Source organism: Electrophorus electricus, chromosome 8 (assembly GCF_041902795.1).
Source record: "Electrophorus electricus isolate QZ-2024a chromosome 8, ASM4190279v1, whole genome shotgun sequence".
NCBI lineage: Eukaryota > Metazoa > Chordata > Actinopteri > Gymnotiformes > Gymnotidae > Electrophorus > Electrophorus electricus.
The window spans coordinates 24,517,951-24,542,303 of NC_137504.1; the positions used below are offsets into that span (position 1 = coordinate 24,517,951).

General features: G+C 45.6%; 1 long non-coding RNA gene across 1 annotated transcript; it reads right to left on the reverse strand.

Moving 5' to 3' along the window:
* Window positions 1-3,314: 3,314 nt before the first annotated feature.
* Window positions 3,315-10,912, reverse strand: LOC145658906 (uncharacterized). Its single transcript, XR_014124753.1, has 3 exons — window positions 8,295-10,912; window positions 8,097-8,153; window positions 3,315-4,259 (listed from the first exon to the last, which is right to left on the reverse strand). It is a non-coding gene; the product is annotated as an uncharacterized LOC145658906 (long non-coding RNA).
* Between the last annotated feature and the right edge of the window lie 13,441 nt (window positions 10,913-24,353).

Genomic DNA, 24,353 nt, shown 5'->3' on the forward strand with positions numbered 1-24,353 from the left:
TTCAGGACTAGCTTTTAATAAGTAGTCACGTAAGCATTTATAGCGCACCTATCTGTAGCCCAACTGCGCAACCCTCCCGTATTATGAATCTTACACAACCTCCATAACAGAATCCCACAGCAGGAACAGAAACCCCTCTAGTCACGTGTCTCCTTGACCCTCTAGTGGTCATTCTGAGATGAGAGCTGCTTGGTCTCGTCGCGCTCTTCATGTGGCGTGATGTGTCCGCCCGTGTCCACCAGGTGGCTACCCCAGCTTTTAAAATAGGCTGTGGTACGAGATGTCATTGCCAAATCGTGTCACTTGGACAACATTACTAGTACTGCTAAAGCTATAAAAAACTTGTTTAATATTTTAGTTACCAACCGGGACTACCGTGTGTGCCTTTGTATGTTTGAATGCTTGTTTTTGTCTGTTTTGTATGCTGTCTTTATATTTGTGCTTTTCTCATAGAAAAAAACAAACAAACATTCTAGCTTGCACCAAACTTCTGGCATCTGGGAATGATGTGGTCAGCCAGTGTTCATGGTACCATCTATAAATGCCATCTCCCCCTGTGACGTGTGCAGTCACTGTGGTAGCCCTGGCCATTTTTATGACAAACATGCCAGACACCATGTGAGCCAAACTCACATTCTTTATTCTCATCTGACCAAGAATGTGTTCCCAATAAACATCAGGCTTCTCACCATATTCGTTTTTTTTTTCCTATAGAGACTGACTTTCACACTGTCCAAGTTGTCGCAGAAACTGATTTTCATTGATAGCCTCTGAGCCAAGCACTTGGCCCTGTTTTTCAGAGCTAGACTGTGCAAGTAGCACACTGTCCACAGCATTATTTTACAAGGGCAGCCTCTACTGTTTCGCTGAGTGGCACTACGGCTTGTTCTATACCTCCTGATTACTTCTGCAACAGTGTTTTGATTTTTGATTGGTGAGAGTATCCTGTATCCTTTTCTATTATTGTGAAGTTTCACAATTGGATTTGTCAACACATCTAGCAATTAGTGTGGAGCCATGATGCAGACATGCATATACACACAGTCCATAGGTGCAAAACTGAGAAAGAGCTGCTGTTCAAAGGTCATTTAATAACCAAGTTTATGCAATCAGGCAAACTGAAAAACAAGTGTACTCAATTTTGTCAGTGATCATAAGTATATTCACTTTTGTTGCATTAAGTTTCTACTTTGGGATTTGGTATTTTCATTATAGTATTTCTAAAGTATCTGTTTTTGATTGTGCATAAGAGAAAATGCTCTATTTATTAACTTTGAAATAATGTAATTAAGAGGTGATACACTTTTGAATAATTTGATGTTTAAGTGAGTACAAAGGGGTGTACTCGCTTCTGTTGTAAACTCTCTCTCTCTCTCTCTCTCTCTCTCTCTCTCTCTCTCTCTCTCTCTCTCTATATATATATATATATATATATATAAACAAACTGTACCATGGGCAAATAGTGGAAGTGACAGATATGGAGAATACCTACCAATGGCTGGAAAGGCCTGAAGAGAGCACGGAGGCACTAATCATGGCAGCACAGGAACAAGTGCTGAACATGAGACCAGTAGAAGCTGGGATCTATCGCACTGGGCAGGGCCCCAGATGCAGGCTGTGTCAGATGCCCCTGAGGCAGTCTAGCACATAACAGCCGGATCCAAGATACCAGCAGGCAGGGCGTCTATGGAACGTCTGAACCAAGTGTCTGGCATAGTCTACAGAAACGTTTGTGTTGAGTCGGGCTGGAAGTTCCAAGGTCTAAGTGGGATAAACCTGCACAAAGGTGCTGGAAAATGACCATGCTAAGATCCAATGGGACTTCCAGATACAGATGGATAAGATGGCAATGGCTAACCAACCAAACATAATAGTGGTGGACAAATAGCAGAAGAGGGCTGTAGGGATAGAGGTGGCAATCCCAAGTGATAGCGACATTAGGAAAAGGGAACACGAGAAGCTCGGAAAATACCAAGGGTTGAAGGAAGTGCTGGAAAAGAGGGTGAAGGCAACTGTCTATGGTAATACAGTAATAGTAGTATACTTAAAAATGTTAGTCTGAATGCTTCTTCTCCTTGTGGTCTAAAAGATTAAATGCATTCTGTGATAATCTTTCCATTTATAATTCCATTTTCAAAGCTGCCCCTCACAAATGCCCGAGCAATACCACTGCAGTGGTGGGCACATGGTGTCACTGTTTCACACCAAATGTATTAATAGTCGCAAGCTTTCAAAGCTCATCCACACTTTTACTTCATCACGTACAAAACGGAAACAGTGACATTCGTATGCGCTCAGCTTTGAGCGCAGGCAGTTCTAGTCTGCAGAACACAACTTTTACGCCTGGCTCGATGTGTCTTATGTCTTTATGTGTGCGGAATGCTGCTAGGAGGGGCATGTGTCCAGTGAGAACTGTTTAGCAGTAGCTGGAGTTGTTAACAGTTCTGGCAGCACCTGTAAGTCTGTGGTGAGTAGAGTTATTCACAGTTATGCACAGTTGTGTTGAAGCTACAGCACGTGGCAATCTTGCGACGTTGGTTTGATTGAGTGATCAGAAGTGCCGGTGTAATTAGGACAGTCACACACTGGTGCAGTTCCCAAGAGCCCTTTCACAGGCTAGATGTAGATTCATCACCAGGCAATAAGTGGGCATGGCCGAGTGTGTGTGTGTGTGTGTGAATTATTAATTTTCCTAGGTTCTACTTACATTTAGCTTTGTCAGAGTTTTTGTGTGTTAACATAATTTAGTATTGAATTACTGAATATTTTAACTCCAGGGATGTGGTACTCACACACACACACACACACACACACACACACACACACACACACACACTTGCTAATCCATCTGTAATTCCAAGAACATATCTGAGGATGCTGAATGTATACACAGTTATGTAAGCAGGTATATAAGGTAAATAAGCCCATTTAAAGACCCATGCTGTGGGAAGAGCAGTGAGGTGGCCGTTTCCTCTTCCTTCTCCACATGATGAACAGTAATGAACAGTCTTCCATAATCCACACTCGTTTTCTCCAGTATGCTGTTACAATCCCCCAGCCACATCACACCTTCCACATTCACACACAAAGCCGGGTAGGCGGGGCACACGTCGTTCCTTCCTCTGCTAACACATTTAATGGGTTTCACCTCAACAGCGGCCTCCGCTGGCCCGCTGGCCCAGACACGCACCCTCAGCCTGGCAGCCATAGCTCCTCTGGCCACAGGAGCCCTTTTGCTCACCTGGGCTTGGAAGCCTGCTGGCTTTAAGACCCAGTCAGACAGGTTGCCTAATTAGAGAGAGATGAGTCATGTGTGCTAAGGGGGGAGGGGGGGTGCTAGACCAGCTGGCGCCGGGGGCCCAAGAACCTGGCCTGAGCAGAGCCCAGACTGTCGCATGCCCTTACCACGCCACTCTGTTACCGTGAGGCCATTGCGTGACGTCATTTTCAAGCCTGTGAGTCACAGCCTGTGTCCTCTGTGACATCATTCACTTCCTTTTGCGCATTTCCCAAACCAGGCACTCATCAGCATTTATTTAGCTGACATCATAATAAAGCAAATTCATTTCTGTGACCTCATTTCAAGGATGTATATTTGGAAATTAAAGAATTTCATAGTGAGGGTTTTCTTGGATTTATAATTAGCCATTCCTGTGTTTGTGTGTGTGCGCGCTACAGTGTATCATAATGCTTGGTAGGTGCAGCACAGCAGGAACACAGGTAAACTGAGAGGCAAGATTCAGTAAGGTCACCCAAGACTTAATGTGCGTGTGTCAGCAGCAGGTTGGATCCTTGCCTCTACTCTCCCCCTCAGGACTTAGGATGTGATCATCATTGAGAATTGTTTTATTTCTGCACCATTGCTCCTCACTCTAGGGGGGGTTTGTGTAGTGAGCGGGGGTGAGCTCACCTTTGTATATGCGTATTGCTGCTGATAGAAAGGCTTTGAAGCTCAGACTCCCCCACATTCTCTCCCATCAGTGGTCCGGTCCACTGTCTTAAAGGGCCAGTGTGAAAGGATTTGCTGTTCTACGCAAAAAAAAAAAAATGTCAGAGTCTCTCCTCTCAACACCCACCCATCTTTTCAACACTTCCGTCTTGTTATAATGAAGGAGTTGCTTTCTTCTGCCTTCTGTCCATCTGTCTGTCCCTCCATCTCTCTGTCTCTCCATCCCTCGTTTCCTGTCCAGCTGTGTGGTGCAGAGACTAAGGCTGTGCTATGGGGGAGTGTGAGCGTGAGTGTTAACCCACACAAAGACCTGAAAAGAAGCAAATAAGAACGTATGATATGAGCTTCGCTATAAATAGCCTGCTTGTAATACATGCTCTCTCCCACTCTTTCATTCCAGAGACAAACCGAGCTCCTCCAAAGGAGAGCCACCAGAATATAAAAATGACTGTTCCTTACCGCTCTCTGATTAGTACACACACACACACACACAGAAAGCACTCACACCCTGACTCTGCTCTCTGATTAAAACACACGTATACACACACTCTGCTCTCCTGAATTCAGCCTCAGCCACATGACAACAACCCTCGCCATTGCCACGGCAACAACTGCACCATTGCTAAGGCAACAGCTGCAGAACGGCTGGACAAGAAGCAGCGCTTTTGCCTGTCTCCCGCCCTCCTCTTCGCGTCTCGGGTCGACTCCTCTTCTTTCTGCTCTAGTCCTGCTAATGTAGAGCATTCTCATTGTTTTTTTTTTTGTTTTGTTTTGTGTCTTATGCATCTATGGTGCACGAGTGACTCTCTCTCTCTCTCTCTCTCTCTCTCTCTCTCTCTCATTCATGCTCCCTCCCTCCTCCCTCTCTTCCTTGGCGTGTTCCTTTCCTCTTTGTCAGCGATCCCCCCCCCTCTCCACCTTCATCACCTCTCCTCTCCGCACTCATCCTCTTTTAATTACACCTTCCTGTTCCCGTTTCGTCTCCTCTCACACGAAGTCGTGTTCTTTCTCAGCTTTAGTGTCTTTGAACAGAAACACGTAGCCCACCCTCTCCCTCCCCGCTCTCTCTGTCCCTCCCCCCTCCTGCATTACGTTCCCCCCCCTCCCTTCATCCCTCCCTCCATCCTGTCTTTATTTCCTCTCTGGTTCAGTCAGTCAAAAAAGAGACCCACAGAAGAACAGTAAAGGGGGAAAGGCAGAGTGCGTGTGTGTGAGTGAGAGAGAGAGAGAGAGGGAGAGAGAGAGCTGGTGCAGGAGCAGGTTGGGAAGGGGTGAGGGGAGAGGGGGATCGGGGTGTTGGATTTACCCCCGCCTGGCTTCTCTCTACCATGGACTGCCTCTGCATCGTAACGACAAAGGTAAGGCAACTCTCCCTCTCTCTCTCCGGCAGAGCGCGGAACAGCAGCGGGAGGGCTGGGGAGCATGGTGTGGGAGCCTGATACAGACCAGGCTTCCCTGGGCTGCTTTGTGCCATCCTCTCGGCCGGCGGCTCTTGGTGCTGCCTGCTGAAGCTCGCAGGCTGTCTTTAGCATGTGTGCAGGGCTGGGGTGGAGATCCTGTTCACACATATATTCACGACCTCAGCACTTCTCTGTTCTTTTACGTTTCTATAGGTGCTTTTCTCTTTCTCTTTCTGTAGCCGTACCTCTTGCAGTATGCCTTTCCGTGGAGCATCTCTCTCTCTCTCTCTCTGTTTTTAAGGTGATGAGCGTGACAGCGATCTATCTTACTTCTGCTGTTCACTTTGCCTCTCTAGAGCTCCTGCATCCCTGCACGAGCGTGTCACTGTGTTGGCGTGTGAAACAGCACCTCTCTCCCGCGTGGCGAGGTACTTAGCTAACCTCCGGCCAGCGGAGAGGATGGTGATGTTGTGAGCGGAGTTTATTGAAGAGAGGGGAGAATGAGGCAAAGAGAAAGAAGGGTGGAGAGATGGAACACAGGGAGATATAGCATGGATGAAACCACGAACAGAGGATTATTAAAGATTATTAAAGGTTTATTTCCTCTAATAAAGGCTTGTGCTCTCTGCTTGTCAAAATCAGAAACCTGCACATTGCATGTGTGTGTGTGTGTGTGTGTGTGTGTGTGTGTGTGTGTGTGGTAGGGCACAACTACCCCAGTCTATCTTACTATCTTTTTCGTATTGCTGGTGAAGCACCCGAGAAATGTTTATGTAATGTTGGCATCTCTCCTGGGCAGGTATCTGTCTCTCTCCTGCTCTCTTTCTCCCTCTTATTCTCACTCTCTCTTTCTCTCCCTCGTATTCTCACTCTCTCTCTCTTGCGTGGGTTCGTTGCACACACTAAACCACATTTTTACCAACAGTTCTTGGGCCCCTACAGCCTTAATGTGTGTTTGTGAGAGAGAGAGAGAGAGAGAGAGAGAGAGAGAGAGAGAGAGAGAGAGAGAGAGAGAGAGAGAGACAGAGAGAGAGAGTGAGTGAGTGAGTGTTGTGGGCTGTGGTGATCTCCCACCTGCTATGCTGTCATGAGCAGATCAGTCCCTGTCACCACACCACCCTAAACACCAGCCAGGACAGATCAATCCCTGTCACCACACCACCCTAAACACCAGCCAGGACAGATCAGTCTCTGACACCACACCACCCTAAACACCAGCCAGGAGAGATCAGTCCCTGTCACCACACCACCCTAAACACCAGCCAGGACAGATCAGTCCCTGTCACCCACACCCACCCTAAACACCAGCCAGGACAGATCAGTCCCTGTCACCACACCACCCTAAACACCAGCCAGGACAGATCAGTCCCTGTCACCACACCACCCTAAACACCAGCCAGGACAGATCAGTCCCTGTCACCACACCACCCTAAACACCAGTCAGGACAGATCGATCCCTGTCACCACACCACCCTAAACACCAGCAGGGAGAGATCAGTCCCTGTCACCACACCACCCTAAACACCAGCCAGGACAGATCAATCCCTGTCACCACACCACCCTAAACACCAGCCAGGACAGATCAGTCTCTGACACCACACCACCCTAAACACCAGCCAGGAGAGATCAGTCCCTGTCACCACACCACCCTAAACACCAGCCAGGACAGATCAGTCTCTGACACCACACCACCCTAAACACCAGCCAGGACAGATCAGTCCCTGTCACCCACACCCACCCTAAACACCAGCCAGGACAGATCAGTCCCTGTCACCACACCACCCTAAACACCAGCCAGGACAGATCAGTCCCTGTCACCACACCACCCTAAACACCAGTCAGGACAGATCGATCCCTGTCACCACACCACCCTAAACACCAGCAGGGAGAGATCAGTCCCTGTCACCACACCACCCTAAACACCAGCCAGGACAGATCAATCCCTGTCACCACACCACCCTAAACACCAGCCAGGACAGATCAGTCTCTGACACCACACCACCCTAAACACCAGCCAGGAGAGATCAGTCCCTGTCACCACACCACCCTAAACACCAGCCAGGACAGATCAGTCTCTGACACCACACCACCCTAAACACCAGCCAGGACAGATCAGTCCCTGTCACCCACACCCACCCTAAACACCAGCCAGGACAGATCAGTCCCTGTCACCACACCACCCTAAACACCAGCCAGGACAGATCAGTCCCTGTCACCACACCACCCTAAACACCAGCCAGGACAGATCAGTCCCTGTCACCACACCACCCTAAACACCAGCCAGGACAGATCAATCCCTGTCACCACACCACCCTAAACACCAGCCAGGACAGATCAGTCTCTGACACCACACCACCCTAAACACCAGCCAGGAGAGATCAGTCCCTGTCACCACACCACCCTAAACACCAGCCAGGACAGATCAATCCCTGTCACCACACCACCCTAAACACCAGCCAGGACAGATCAGTCTCTGACACCACACCACCCTAAACACCAGCCAGGAGAGATCAGTCCCTGTCACCACACCACCCTAAACACCAGCCAGGACAACATCAAGTCTGCTTGAATCTGCAAGTTCGCATGCATGTCAAAAGCCATATAAGGAACTCGTTTCAATGATTAACACTGATGTCAAGACACGACACTGGAAACAAGATGTAATGTAACTATCACTGAGCCTCCTGTTTATGTTCTTGTGCGTTTAAGAACCGCCGCTGGCACTTGGAGACAGACGGGTTTATTACCTGATCCCACAGTTCAGGCTCTTATCCTCCACAACTGGTTAGAGGCGTACAACTGACCTTAAAACAGACGAGAGAGGAAGAGCCAGTGTTACAGCCAGTGGAACAAACTTTAAAACAGTTCCAAGTTAACACAACTATCGTCTCATATATGACATATGCCAATTCAATTGAAATAAAAATCTGTGATCAAAATCCTACCTATATGTTGTTGTGTCCATGTTTGAGTAATTCCTCGTCTAAGTCTGTTGAAGTCTGCACCCCACATGGGCTCTGTGGGAGTTCATGACGGCCTGCATCCCCCCGGATCACACCCTCAATGAAGGTCAGGATCGGACCGCCCTCGGGCCCTGTGGACTTTTTCTGACACATGCACACTAAGGTCATCAGTCTGCAAGGCCAGAGAAATCTGGGCATTACATACGACCCCTGGAGGTTATTTCTTCTTCTGTGTCTGAGAGGCCATGTTACAAGTCACGTGAGCAGAGATATAAGTACCTTATTACATAAATGGGCTCTGAAATGGCTCCATTTATGTGCTGTAGCTACTGTGCTCTCCAGGGTGTAAAACGCTTCTGACTCACTCCCTACCGCCCTACAGTGGGTGGAATAAGAATTAACCCTGCCTCGCCTTAAACTTCCATAAACTTTACCCATAAACCAATAGGAATAATCAGCACTGACTCTAACGTCTGTACCTTGCAGCCCAATGAACTGTTTTCCCCTCCTAGACTGAACTTTTTAGAGCAGAACACACTGCCCTTGTTTGTTTGTTTATCCTGCGTGTAAACGGGAAGAATATAAGAGCAGAGAGGCAACATCATGCGTCTTGTGTGAGATCTAGCACTCCAGGATCTTAAGAAGCTTCTACTGGATTAATGTTGGTGTTTTGTTCCGTGCTGAAGCTGTGCTGGTCTGGGGTTGCATGTTGCGGTGTCAGTGCTGTTGTACTGGTGTTTCGTGTGCATATGTGTGTGTTACCTAAGCAGTGTAGAGTGTGTATGTCACTCAGCTCCTGTTGGCTTTGGTTGGCTTTGGCCTGTTCCCTTGGCAACAGAGGCAAGTGCCTGCTTGTCAGTTGACAGAAGTAGACAATAATGAAGTAGGCGGGAGGAATGTGTGAGAAAAGAGGGACAGAGGAGATTTCTGCGCCTTTTCTGAGAGCTGTGTGTGTGTGTGTGTGTGTGTGTGTGTGTCAGTGTTCGTTCACGTGCATGATACTTGAGCTGATGATGATGAGTGTGTTTGTCCCTGTGTGAGTGTCTGTGTGTGTGTGTGTGTGTGAGAGAGAGAGAGAGAGAGAGAGAGAGAGAGAGAGAGAGAGAGAGAGAGAGAGAGAGAGAGAGAGAGAGAGAGAGAGACAGCATGAAGTAGAAGCTTTCCGGACTGCTGAAAGGTTTTCAGTACTGGCGTAACTGAATATGCCCCTGCTGGCATGGAGAGTGAGGGCAGGCCAGGTCCTCCAAATATAGGCCCTGCTGTGGTGTATCTGACCCGGGCATGAGCAGTTTGCTCTCTCGCACTGTCTCAGACTCAGCCTCGCATTAACAGAGAAGCCTGGCTAAGGAGCTAAAACAGGCGCACCACAAGAAGAACAGCTTGTGCTGTGTGTGTGTGTGTGTGTGTGTCTTTCTCCTACTGTTCCTATGTCATCCTTGTGCAGTTTAGCAGGGCTATATTTTAGGCTGACTGGCTCTTTGGGGGGTAAAAGTGACAGAAGGGGAAATAAAGGTTTGTGTACACAGCCAGTCCAAACAGCTCAGAAACACAGAGCAGTCCAAACAAGCTCAGAAACACGGAGCAGACCAAACAAGCTCAGAAACACGGAGCAGTCCAAACAAGCTCAGAAACACGGAGCAGACCAAACAAGCTCAAAAACACGGAGCAGACCAAACAAGCTCAAAAACACAGAACAGACCAAACAAGCTCAGAAACACGGAGCAGACCAAACAAGCTCAGAAACATGGAGCAGTCCAAACAAGCTCAGAAACACAGAGCAGACCAAACAAGCTCAGAAACACGGAGCAGACCAAACAGCTTAGAAACACGGAGCAGACCAAACAGCTTAGAAACACAGAGCAGACCAAACAAGCTCAGAAACACAGAGCAGACCAAACAAGCTCAGAAACACAGAGCAGACCAAACAGCTCAGAAACACAGAGCAGACCAAACAGCTTAGAAACACAGAGCAGACCAAACAGCTCAGAAACACAGAGCAGACCAAACAAGCTCAGAAACACAGAGCAGACCAAACAGCTCAGAAACACAGAGTAGACCAAACAGCTCAGAAACACAGAGCAGACCAAACAAGCTCAGAAACACGGAGCAGACCAAACAAGCTCAGAAACACGGAGCAGACCAAACAGCTCAGAAACACAGAGCAGACCAAACAGCTCAGAAACACACAGCAGACCAAACAGCTCAGAAACAGAGTAGACCAAACAGCTCAGAAACACAGATTAAACTACACAGCTCAGAAACACAGAGCAGACCAAACAGCTCAGAAACAGAGTAGACCAAATAGCTCAGAAACACGGAGTAGACCAACACGTTTGGAACCATTTTGAGTTCTAGTTGCAAGGTTCTTATTTCATTTACATTTACAACATTTAGCTGACTCTTTTATCCAAAGCGATTTACAATTGTGACTGAGTAAAACTTGAACAATTGATGGTTAAGGGCCTTGATCAGGCGCCCAACAGTGGCAACTTGGCAGCAACCTTCCGATTACAAATCAAATACCTTAACCACTGAGCAACCACTCCCCCTCCAAATTCTTCTAATGCCCTGGAGGATGTGAGAACTAAATGTGCATAAAGTTCTATACCTTCTCAGGAAGGGCAGAATGTTTTGTTGCCCTGTAGTTGAGTTGTGATTGAGCTGCGGCTGGTCTGTAGTTGGGCTTTATTTGAGCTCTAGTTCAGATGTGGTGCTGAATGTGGATTTGTGGACTGTGGCAGTGAAGCAGCGCCGATTAGCTGCTCATTAGGACAGCAAGTTATGAGCCTGCAGATTACTTACTCTTAGCACTCCCTAGACACAGAGAGAGAGGGAGGGAGTGTGCGTGTGTTACACTTGAGCACATATTTGTGTTTAACCTCCTAGTAAACTGAAACCCTCTTGCATATTTAATATGCTTCTTGTGGGCTTCATTCTTGTGCAAGTGTGAGTGTGTGAGCGTGCATCCGGATCAGCACACAGCCGGGCTTTCATGCTGCTTCGAATAAACCCACCGCCCAACAGAGCCTCGCTCTTCGCTTGGTAAACACAGCGCTTCAGACCTGAAACCTGTCTGGTGTGTGTGTGTGTTCCTCTCTGACACTTCTCTTAAAAGATTTGCTCTGCTTTAGTGATTTTTCTGGCAGCTAGGCGCGTCACGCTTGTGAGCCCCAGACTGGCCAAGCTGTGAGGTCTCTAGAGTTTTTCCTTTGTTGTCCATCAGTGAAGACAGGTAGGGGGAGGGGGTGAGATGACGACCTCCCATCCCACCCCAACACACACTCAAACACACTCACACATGTACAATGAGAACAACAACAAACAAGCAACAGATTCTGTGTGCTTTTTGGCTTCCTTCACACCATCACAGAGACAGATTTTTTAATGGAATGTTCTCACATTTTTGAAAGAGATGATAATGAAGTTGAGTAAAAAAAGGCATTATTAATACAGAATAATGTTTTTCAGGGAGTGATTTTCCTTGGCGTTGATTCACTTTATGACAGAAATGCATCTCTGTCTCTGCTAACATTGAAACAGAAACACACTGGAACACATATGATACCCACTGCCCTCTCCATCACACCGATAGACTCTGTCCTCTTTAGCATATATATGAGAGACACTGACTTCTCTATCACACATACGATAGACATGGTCTGATCCATACCTTGAGCACCCCGAACCTGAAGTAGGGCTTGGCTTGAAACACCAAGCTTCAAGTCTCATGGACAACAAGCATGGAGACTATTCTCTGCTCTGACTCCCAGATGGTGGAACACACTTCCACTGGCTGTCTGGAGTCCATTGCAGTCTTCAAACGCAACCTGAAGACCCAACTATTTGTGGAATTTTTAAAATGACCATTGATCCTGCACCTGTTGGGTAAGCGAAACTGTAGAAGGTATACTTTGATATAGAGTTGTCTGATATAGAGTATATACTGGTTTCGCACTTCTATGTATCAGCATTGATCCCTGTATTTCTACAGTATTCTAGCTCATTTGTATATTGGACTCTAACCTGCTGTACTGGCTAGGATGTACTCTGAGTAAATGACAAAGCACTTTTGTAAGTCGCTCTGGATAAGAGCGTCTGCTAAATGTTGTAAATGTAAATGTCCCCTTACCACATATACTGACTTTTGTATCACACTGATCGATGCTGTCCTATCTATCACAAATGTGATAGACAACTGTCCAATCAGACATAAGCTTTTACTGGGAAAGTGGGTCAACCTTCCTTTACGGCCAGTCTTGAAAAACAAAGAGAATAAATGAATGAATGAATGAATAAAAGATTAGAGGGATGGAGACAGAACTGATGGGCATAAGTGGGTGAGGTGCATGAATAGAGGGATGGGTGTGCGCGCGTGCTTGCCTGGCTCTCAGTTTTGCTACTGTTGAGGATGCTAGGTGCATAGTGACTGTCACTGACTCTATGTGTTTGTGTATTTACATTTGTGTGTGTTTGTGGGTGTGTGTGTGTGAGAGAGCACTGAAGTGGCGGACTCTAATGATGTCTTTAGAAGTCACTATGAAAGAAAAACTAAAAAGCATCTTTATGGATATTGTAACCTATCGAGCTTTCCTGTTTTGCTACATACTCACAACACGTCTGCTAGAGTGAGAATGGGCTGGAGGGTAGGCAACAGGAGACCCTGGTGGCTGTGGGTGTGTGTGTGTGCGCGCGCATGTAATCATGTCTGTGTGCATTACTATGTATGAATGATGTCTTTGATTGATATGTACGATTTTTTAAATGACACATGTGAAAATATACACGTGTGTGTGTGTGTGTGTGTGTGTGTCTGTCAGCACTTAACACTGCTTCTGGCATCTCTACTTTGGCCAGAATAACGGAGGCAGATGGTCCGTTTATAATGGGAGGGACTTCTGTGGTCAGCCAGGCAAATTGATCCTCTGTGTCTGCAATGGGCCTATTATCCTACCAGTTCACATCCAGACTGCACAGTGCCAACGCACACAGAGAAATACACAGAAAGGGGACAGTCAAAGGTCACTGGCAAGAAAGAGGGAAAGAGTGAGTGAATATATGGGCTAGGCCTGTCTCTTCATATGCTCTTAGATAGTTTGGCTATTTCAGACCCCTCTACCCTCCCATTGTTCTAGCCATCAAAATCAGAAGCATAATTGTCCTGCCTGTGTTTTCTGACCTTCAGTTCCATGTGCTTCTGCCCTTTTATTGTTGTATCATTCACCCCATTCATTAATTCCTTTCCAACCTAATTTTCTCTTTTTATCTCTCCTTTCAGTTTCTACCCACCCACCACATGCTGATTACTGTGGTTCTTGGGTGAATAGCACAGCTATGCATTCTGGCAAAAAACATCACTTGTCTCCAGTTTTGAAGGTTATCCGCTATAATTTTGAGCTACTGATTTTGAATATGCAACACAAATTTGGCCATCACATCAGAATCTTTTTTCACAAATCGATAAACGCAAAGGATTAGCGTTATCGTTTTTAGGATTTATGACCAAAATGATTTACATTGTTCTCATTGGTTTCACTATAACTGTTATTGTCAACAGCACCTTAAAAAATATATAATAAAATCTCATATGTTTGTTCATTTGTAATCTGGCATTAAGTTCCAAATAAAATAAACTTTCTGACAGAGAGAACCATTTCCTCTTTGATTTTTTTCTGTGTTCCTCATCACCTGGACAGTCTCTTTGTAACATCCAGCAGTAGTCTGACATCTCCCCTGATAGCAGGTTTCCATTATTTTGACATCTCGATGAAACGGCTCACTCATTTCTTCGCTAGATTTGCCCAAATTGTCAGAAAAGTAGTGCAGGAGAGAAAACAAAAAATTAACCTTGAGACTTATCCTGCAAACCAGTTTTTTTGTTTAAACACAGATAACGTGTCAATCACAGTCTGTTCATGTCTAGGTGCCTTGGTGTAACCAGGAAACTGGTCTTGAAGCTGAAGTTCCAAGCACATTTGTTTGGATTTGCAATTGTCTTTTCAAAATCATTGTCTTCTACGAGTGCCCCGATGTGCGACCCCTCAAAAACAAGAAATGACTTTGAAACTTGGTGCAGAGGCATGAAAAGCAACGTTCTTGCTTATTCAAAGCTTTCACACTTCATAGGCTTTACATGAAGTGATGTTAATAGTATCTTGTCAGGTTCTACCAGTTTCACGTGCTTGATGTTTTTGGTACCAGGCATAAACTCTGGACACCAGTGTTTCTTTTCCTAGTGGTCCTTGTCCACCCTGCTGTCCCACTCGCACAGGAGACTAAACGGTTTTATGCAGCCTTGCTGATGACCTAGCAGTAGTTCGATAGCTCTCAAGTCACTGCAAACCCAGCCACGTGTGTTCACTGTATTTAATATTCTGAAGAATCAGGGCCATGTTTTCATAAGTCTCTTTAAGCGCAGTGTGTGCAACAGGCACCGGCTCGTATTTATTGCCGTTATGCAAGAGAACCTCTTTCAGGCTTCGTCTTGATGAATCAATGAAAAGTCTCCGTTCGCTTGCGTCATAAGTGACTCCTGACTTTTGTATTAAACCTGGAACATCTCTGCAGAATACAAGAGTTTCAACCTTGGAAAAATAGCACGTGAATTCTTGTTCTCAGTTGCTGTACCACAAGAAAGATGCTAGTAAGTTCTTGGCTTTCAAGACGTGCTCCAAGAAGTTCTGCCTTGAAGTTCTAGAAGTATATTCCTAGTATTCTGAGTTTTTTGGCATGTTTAAGTTGCGAATCAGATTGTTCAGTTCAGCCCGAGAAAAAGTTTCAGGCAATTCTGCGCTGTCTGGAACGCAGCTGTCTGTGTGTGTATGTCATCATCATTGTCTGTACTAGACTCATTTTCTGTCATGCACTCCTCAGTATTCTTTGGCATTGGAACAGGAATGCTGTAATGAGGTGCCAGTCTCGATGTACATGACAAATGTGTATAACATATTTCTTTTTTAATTCTTTTTGCTGTAACCAGTGTTTACCATGCTAAAGTAGCAGTCATCCACATGGTTTTTGGACTCACGTCACGTCATTCTGAATTCTGAAGCAAAGAGTTTTTTCTGGCCTCTACTCCAGTTTCTAAGACACTCCACACATCTTGCACAATGCACGCGGTGTCTATATCACCAAGCTTCATGCCAGAATACACATGGTGAACTTTCTTCACAAAATTAGTTATCTTCTGCCTTTGCTTTTGTACAGTACAGCTTCCACAGATGCAGCAAAAGGAATCATGTGAATTAACTCAACTTCTCTTAGGCAAATGGCCTTTCAGACATGGCCATAAACAAACACAGGCATGATGTTTATGCTATATCTCTAAAATAATTCCAACCATTGTTAGTGTACAAATGTAATTGAAAAATAAAAACGTGGTGATTCTAGGTGGGTATATTATCCATAGGTTATACGCCACGGGTGATGTCATGAAATATCCAGTAACCGGTATGGGACAGAAAACTGACTTCATTTTTTAAAAATCAGCAGGTCAAAATTCAGCAGAAAAAACTCCCACAACTTTTCTAAAACATCATAAATCATTCCTAGCGATCTGATGCATATAGAGGGGTGTTTGTTAACTTGGTTTGTGTCAGCAAAAGTGCTTTCCCTGTTCCGCTCGAACGAGACGCGGCGTTTCAAACGCCGCTGGCAACCGTTCAACGGGTTAGCATGCGCAAGCAAGAATCGGAATATCGTTATATAGCGTCTATAGCCACTCACGCTTCTCACATGTTTGCAATGTGCATTTGCAGCGGAGCATGCACATTCACGCTTAAATGCTGCTACTGTTATTGGGTTTCCCTGCAGGGTGGCTAGCGGGACTATTACAACTGTTCTTGGCGTGTCCAAGGAAACGGTGTCTGCAAGACGCGTGTTAATGTTGCGGAACGATTGGCACACCCTGAGCGCATGGAATGCTGGGGCAAGATTATTGCTAACGTAGCAGAGCACAGGCTGATGATTAGGAGCCACTTCTATGCAGTGTGTGTGCGTATGAATGATAAGAAGCATGCGGAGCATTGCTCCACTGGATCATTAAAGGGACTCCTGCACAGCTCCACTCCTTTATGAAACATGCTTGTCATTATAAATGGAGCCGAGATGTGCAGGCACTCGTCATCAAGTTAAATAATTAATCCTGACAGTTTCATTGCCTTCGTGTGTGCGGGTGTTAGGCAGGGACATTTAATGTTAGGGGTAGACTTACTGCAACCATTACCCCTGCTAGCCTCCAAAAATATGCATACAGGCTGTGTGCGCGCTCATGTGCCTTCATGTTCTTGATCACAACAGTTCTAGATCTGGTGGAATTGGGGGAGTCTGACTAGTTGCACTACCTAAATTGTCCTCATGTGTCACCTTCATCCCAACTAATTGTGCCGTCTTGTTTGATATCTGTAAGCAACGTGTGTACACTAGAAGCCACGTATGTATTAGGGGTCCGAAGTCTGAATTTGTTATTCTGCAAAGTACAAACAGTGGCTTTTTACGAATATTCACGTGGTGCAAATATATTTTTTAACTTGTTTTGGGAAAGAAAAGGTCAAATAGCTGGTGTTCCTCATAACTCTGAGGTCGTTTGTGATAACGCTACTCGTCTTTTATATTCCTTTTGGACATGTGGAGCGGAGTCTGTTTTACCTGGAAGAGTAAACCTACACACTGTGTTACAGATATCACGCTGGAAAATATAGCGCTATATATAGTTATCCTAGCCAAGTTGTGCCACTGTTTGAACTTAGAAGACGCAGACACAGTGGTTTCGCATTCTGTAGATAGAGTATGATGCTTTTCGCACTTAACGTGGCCAAGAACCGCCTACTACTGCAGAAAAAGGAAGTCCAACTGACACGCAATTACGATTGTGCTGTCAATTACGACACTGCGGTTTCGGCAGGATGTAGTTATAGGAGGTAAAACGGAGGCATGGTATCGGCAGCCACAAGCTATCGGTTAGCTAGCATTGGATTCAGGAATTTTAGGGAGAAAAAAAAAGTTCTGAATACGATGTTAAATCGCCCCAGATGCAGTATCATTTCCTCCCTTGCAAGCCACAGCTAACACAACGTTGTGTCTTTCTCTCTGAGGTATTTCACTTGATCTTCCCAAAACATACAATGCGGGAGTGGGATGACTCGGATGCCCTACTAACTAGCTAGCTAACAAGCAATGGCGTTTCTCTTACTTACTACTAATTGCTTTAAGCAAACAACTAGACTAACTCTGAGTGGTGAGATGCCACGTTCTTCACAAACCTTTTTCGCCCTTTGAAAAGCTGGTTTTCCCTGACGAGCTGTGCGCAACCATATCTAAAGCTGACTTCCGCTAGCTGGAAGGACACAGCCGCGCTGCCGGAAGTGAGGCTAGCCAATCAAAAGGCAGCTGGCAGACTCGTGACAGTGCGCGGGGCGTTGGACTGATCCTTGTGAACTATTGGCAGTTTAAAAGCGCTTCTAACTTGTGTGATTGTTCTGAATTGCATCTGCTTTTGACAAGGATTGAGATATTCGCATAGCTTTTTAGGCTGCTCAGTTCCTTACAGATAGCAAGATCTATCGTTAGCTGCGTCGTCCACTAGCTAGGTTACCTCGTTAGCAGTCTATTTTATCCCCTACCTGGATGCTCTTTTGTTCGAATAAAAATACAAATCGTTTTGCTGCCTCAACAAATACAGATACAAAGACAAATTCTGGGCTCTCTGTATAGCCCTAGTATGTATACTATATGTATACTGTAAGTAATGTGTGTACACTATACTATGTGTGTAGTGTAAGAAATGTATTTAGAAACCAGAGGTCTTGTTCTCCAGCCCTCGGATTCATATTTAAGTCCTGGATTTTGTAATAACTGGCAGGTAACTGAATGCCGTTGGTTGGCCACTTTGGCATCACACCTGACTCAGAAGTAAAGAGAGGAAGGGACATCAGAACTTAGACTTCGGGGGCTGCGATTTGAATATTTATGTTCTATGACATAAATGAACTTTCAGTAATTACAAAAACCAGAACTGGGGATTGGATTCAAGGGCCAAATCTGAAGACCCTTTTCCCCCACTGCGAACTACCAGTGATGAACACTAGAACAAAAACATTTTTAATAGATAGTTGTATATTGAACAATGTAGCATTGTTACAGTTTGGGTGACTTTTGAGATTGTTAATTAGACTATATGTATATGCTTTTATGTATGTGTGTGTGTGTGTGTGTGTGTGTGTGTTTCATTGTTTTAGAATGAGAGACAACTGAATACCTCCCATGATATTCACAGTATTGGCATAGACTGGCTCCAACTGCGAAATGTATGTCTATGTGTGTGGACAACTGCTCATGCATGTACTCAAATACTCTTATTACATTGTGTGTATGTGTGTGTGTGTGGGGGGGGGTTAAAGGAGTCATATTTGATCTCCAGTCAAGGACAAGCACACACAGTCTCTCTCTCTGTCTCTGGCATAGTCACTGGCAAGGCAGGTGACCTCAATCCTACTGTGTCCCCGAGTCACAGTCACACACTTATACCAAACACACATACTCAGGTACACCAAATACTATAACACAAACACAAACATACACATGTTTATGTGAATTTTGAGGACATGAAGATAATACATATGTGTTACATGTGCATGAAACTTGCATGAAATTACTATCTGTATGATACTTTTCCTAATCCTAAACCTAATCGTAAACCAAACCCAGAAACTGTCAGGACTGTTTTCCTGGCAAGCTAAGTATGCCTTGTTTTTGTTTCTCTGTTTTTTCAATATATTTATGGCATTTGTTCAGGATAAATTCACATAAACACTTTCACGTTCTCTCTCTTCCTCTCTTTTTCTTCCTCTCTTTCTCTTTCTCCCTCTATCAATCACACACACATATACGGTTGGCACAAAAGTTATAAACAGTACACATGTATGTTTGAAGGTTTTCTTACTGCATGATTTCGCAATGAGGTGAGAAGATGACAGTGTCCGTCACTGTATTGTTGGCACAAATCCCCATGCCCTAAACAACACACACACACACACACATACACACACACACACACACACACATTCCGCCCCACTTTCACTGGCAGCTCTTTATCTCCATCTAATGTGTTCTGATCTTTTTTCTCTTTCTGGAGCTCTCATTCCTCATTCATGCCTGATTCTCTCTGTCTATCTCTCAGAGATTACTGTCCTTAATTTCATTCTCTCTTTCTGTATCTATTGCTATGATTCTGTTTCATTAGTCCTCTCCTACACACATACATCAACCTTCAGCTTTCTGTTGCAAAGAGCATGCACGCACACACACACACACACACACACACACACACACACACACTGCAGAGGTGTGCCCACTGCATTCAGACACCACACACGCACACTTGTGGTGCGTGGTCTGTCTCTCTCTCTCTCTCTCTCTCTCTCTCTCTCTCTCTCTCTCTGTCTCACACACACATACACTTCAATAAGACAGGAGTTGCATTCATGCTCACACACACACACACACACACACACACACACACACACACACACACAGAGAGAGAGATATACTGCATTAATAAAGGTTTAACAAAGAGGTATTGGACAAACGTATTAGATTTAGTTATGTCCCTCATTCTCCTTACACACACCCTCCCTTTCTCTCTGTTTCTTTCTCTAGGCTCGCCTTTCTTTCATACACACTCATACACACACACACACACTGATACACTGTGACGTGGTGCATAATAATCAGTTCTCTTGATTCTTGGATTGACCCTTGCTCTCTGGACGTTCTGCTTCAGCTCTGACACTCTGATTACCTCTGACACTCTGATTACCTGTATCAAAAATGATACAGTAGTTGTTACACCAGGGGCCCCTTTATTTGTATTTACTATCTCACTAGTACTCAGATACCCTGTGCCTGGATAGTTACACCTCATTGTCACATGATCCCAAAAAAATGTTGAAAAATGCATAACTTCATATATGCCATCTCCGCGTTCTTTACAAGTCTTAGAAAGATGATTTTTGTCTCTCTTTGTTTTTTGTTTGTTTGTTTGTTTTTTTACAGTATATCAGTATATTCAGTGTTTTATATCAGCATATTATCAGATTCTGGAAAAGACCAAAGTGGTATGCCCCCCCCCCCAACCATCTCTGCATTTGGTTCAAACGAGCCAATCACAATCCAGCCGCAGAGCATCCTGGGTGTATTCACACCTGGCTTTGAATGTGGTCAAGTGAAATTTGATTATAGTTCGATCACTGAAGAGGCATATTATGGCGTGGTGTAAAGCAGGCCACGCTGTCATGGCTCCCGCCTTGAGTCTGATCAGACGTGAAAGCAACACAATTGGCTGTGATTCGTCGACTTTGTTAATTGGCTGGAATTAACTGAATTTGGAGAAACAACCAGACGAGGCCATATGTGCTCACGTAACGGGTGGCTAATTAGGGATAAATGTGAGAAGTCTGCTCTTTGAAGCCTAACTGTACAGCGTTCCTTTCTCTGATTGGTTCACTTCAGTGTTAGTGCTGATCAAGGTCATCAAAGATTGGTTAGTTTCTGAGTATAGGTGTCTGTGATTGGCTGTGAGTTCATTGAAATGTAGCTTCAGTGCCAGTGCTGTAGCATTCTGCTTTGACTTCTCTCTCAGGTCCTGTACAGGAACAGATGGTTGGAAGGGAATGTCTGGCTTGGCCTTTTGAGACGCACACACACACACACACACACACACACACACACACACACACACACACACACACTCACACACACACACACAGTCTGATCTAATGAGGCTGTAGTGCTTCCCCTTAGTTATCCAACTTTTCTGCTTTTTCTGTCGTAAGTCTATTGAATTTTTTCCTGTGTATTTCTTCCCAGACATTCATTGAACACTTCCATTTCCCATCACTCTCACTCCCTATCACTCTCACTCCGTATCACTCTCCATTAGTCCATATCACTCTCACCCCACATCACTCCCATTCCATATCACTCCCTCTTTCCCTCAGTTTCTCTCACTCTTCTTCTTGCTCTCTTTCTCCTTGTAAAAAGTGGTTAATGCTTCCTTCCAATCAAGCTTCCGAAGCCTTTGGAGGGTCAGAAAGGTACCTCTGATTGGGGGAGGTGCTGTGGTGAGGTGGGGTCTGGGAGGAGGAGCGGAACTGGATTGCTGTCGTGAGTGAAACGCTTCCTTGGTTGTTCGAGATGGCACGTTTGTTTCCTTACCTAACTGATTCCCCCTGCTGTCAGTGCAAAGACGGTAGAAACGCATCTCTGCAAAGGCGTGCCTCCATTTTGTTTGAACAAAATGTTTCTCTCTTGCTCTCTCTCTCTCTCTCTCTCTCTCTCTCTCTCTCTCTCTCTCTCTCTCTCTCTTCTCCCCCTATCAGTAATGGATCAAGGCAAAAAAAAATATACTAAAGCCAGTACTAGGGAAGGAGAGAGATGAATCAAATTGAACTGTATCCGCAAATGAAACCGAAGCCAGTCCCAGATATCCCGCATCTGACGCCATACCCGGCCTGCCGAACCCAAGAAGGAAGGCTGTCTCCGTTGGCTGCCACCACAGACAGCTTCCGTGGAAGCACATTGTTGCGGTGTTTATAGGAATGCTGTTCCTGTCTGTACGTATTCCCCCCGTAGCCCGCAGGCGCGCCCTGGCCGGCTCCTCTAGCCGTGCTCCCACGCTACGGACCCGGGTCCAGCCCAGCGCCGCCCAGCTTTATGGCTGAAGAATCACATTTTACGTTGTAAGGTTATTGAACCGAATGCATTGATTTTGCACGGCCTTCTTCGAACACTCCTGCTTGCAAAGCTGTTCTTGCGCCGCTGACAGTGACTACCCACTGAAATTTGATTTGGATATAGAAACTGTACCGTCGGGCTGCCACACTGCAGTACCCCCTGGTGCACTGGAGGGTGAAGTACTGGTTTACCCCTCCTCTTCCTCCCCTTTTGTAGTCGCACAGCTGTCTGCTTTAATCTTAATCTCACTCACGTAAATGTCATCCACATCTTCTGCCAATAATGTCATCTCCGCATCGCTTTTTGCCCGTCACATCGCTGTCTCCGACTCCCCTTAACGTTAGTCTCTTAAGGGTTTGTAGTTTGGGGCGTGGACCTGCATGTCCGCAAAGCTCCGCGATGATGTCTTGTTATATTATGCAAGGATAAACTGAACCGAACTGTGATTCCTTCACACCTGCCACCTCCACGAAGTGTGAATGTCTGTCTGGTGGCTCAGCTGGAGTTCATACCCTTTAGTCTTAATATCTTTAGCCCACTCATTTCACAAGCACCATTTGTTAACCTGGAATCTGTCCCACAGTCCACTGTGCCGCCAGGGGCCCGTGGACGTGCGTATAGGGGAGGGCTTTTTGCCAAAGCCCAGTGGGAATGTTTCTGCCGGACCTCCCGGGCTGGTGCGTTTGTCTCAGTATGGGCCGCGGACAAGGTTTTTGGGCCCGTTTTGTAATCACAGGTGGGATTTTTGATAAGCTGCTCTGTGAGTCATAAACAGAATCATCGACACTGTTTATAGCTAGAGGAGGCTGTTGTGGTGGGCTGAAACGACGAAAAGATGACATGCAGCATTGACTGCACCGGAGTCTGTCACCGGTTCACATGGCTCGATCCGGACGGTTAAGGTCGACGCTGGCTTGGCTATTAATTTCTTCACTAATCGGTGTTTAGGGCCTCATTCCCCCAAACGCAGCACAAAGATCATCTTAAATGGGAGTGAGTGTCGTAATTGTAATTCTTGCTCCACCATTCAAAAGTGATCTTTGTGTCACAAAGCTTTTGGGAAACCCAGTCCAATATGTTTGAATAATGATGTATTCTGACTGTAATCAACTGTAGCTCTGAAAGATAAAGACTTGTGCGTGTCTGTGCGTATGTGTGTGTGTGTGTGTGTATGTGTAAGACGGAGTATTTAGCATCTTACACATGCATTATTTAGCCACTCCCTCCCTCCTGTCCCCAGACTCAGCTCCAGAGTGAAGGGCTGGACAGAACACACCAGCTCACATTTTAGCAGGTCAAGTTGATGCGCAGAGCAGGTGGCATGCAGGAGGTCTGGAGGTGAACACGCCTGCTTCCGCCTGCCTCCGCCTGCTTCTGCCTGCCTCCTCCAGCCCTCTGACGTTACATTTGCTTTCAGCATTCCATATCTGATGTCCATATATTACCTTTTTATTTAATCTGCTTTGCTTGCGACTGCTTTATTTGCAGAATCTGAACCCAGGAACTGCTGGTTTAATGAGTGCTTGTCTCCCCCTGAACAAACCCTCCAGTAGAGATGGAAGGTTTCTATGCAGCCATGTGGAATGCGTTACAGTAGACTGCCTTTATGCTTCTGCAGCATCTTAAACTGTCTCTTCAGATGTGGTTATCCACTCCACTCCAGCAGACTGCTGAGATTACTAAGAACTATGTGTGCTAATCCAGCTGTGTTGGCTCAGGTGTGCCAGACCAGGTGTGCTAGACCAGATGCCATGAGTCAAAAGTGCTACACCAGGTGTGTTGGGTAAGGTGTACTTAACCGGGTGCCTTGTGTTCAGGTGTCCTAGACCAGGTGTGTTGGGTCAGGTGAGCTAGACCAGGTGTGTTGGGTCAGGTGACCTACACCAGGTGTGGCAGGATTGTCCGCTTCACTGTCATAAAATCTGAAGTGCTCCTTCACTAGAAGTTGTTGATTGTCAGGATGCTGTTGTGTTTTTCATTCTTACTTAATAGAATTCTAACATTTTTGACAGCTTTTTCAGCAAAAGGGAGGATTTGGGGGTTTTAAAAATACCTAATTTTCTCTCCTTTATCAACACACTCCACCTTTGTCTGTGCCAAGCGAGAGTTACGCCTTAGGATATATCACTACAAACAACATTAATTTTGAAAAGAGGAGATATATGTGTAGATCAGTAAACAAATGCACACACATACACACAGGCAGAGAGAGACTATTAAAGAATAGTCCACGGTGTGGCTCGCTTCTGTATAGGTATATGAACACACTGCCCCTTGGTGGCTACATAAGGAGGTGCATGTTGACGTTAACGT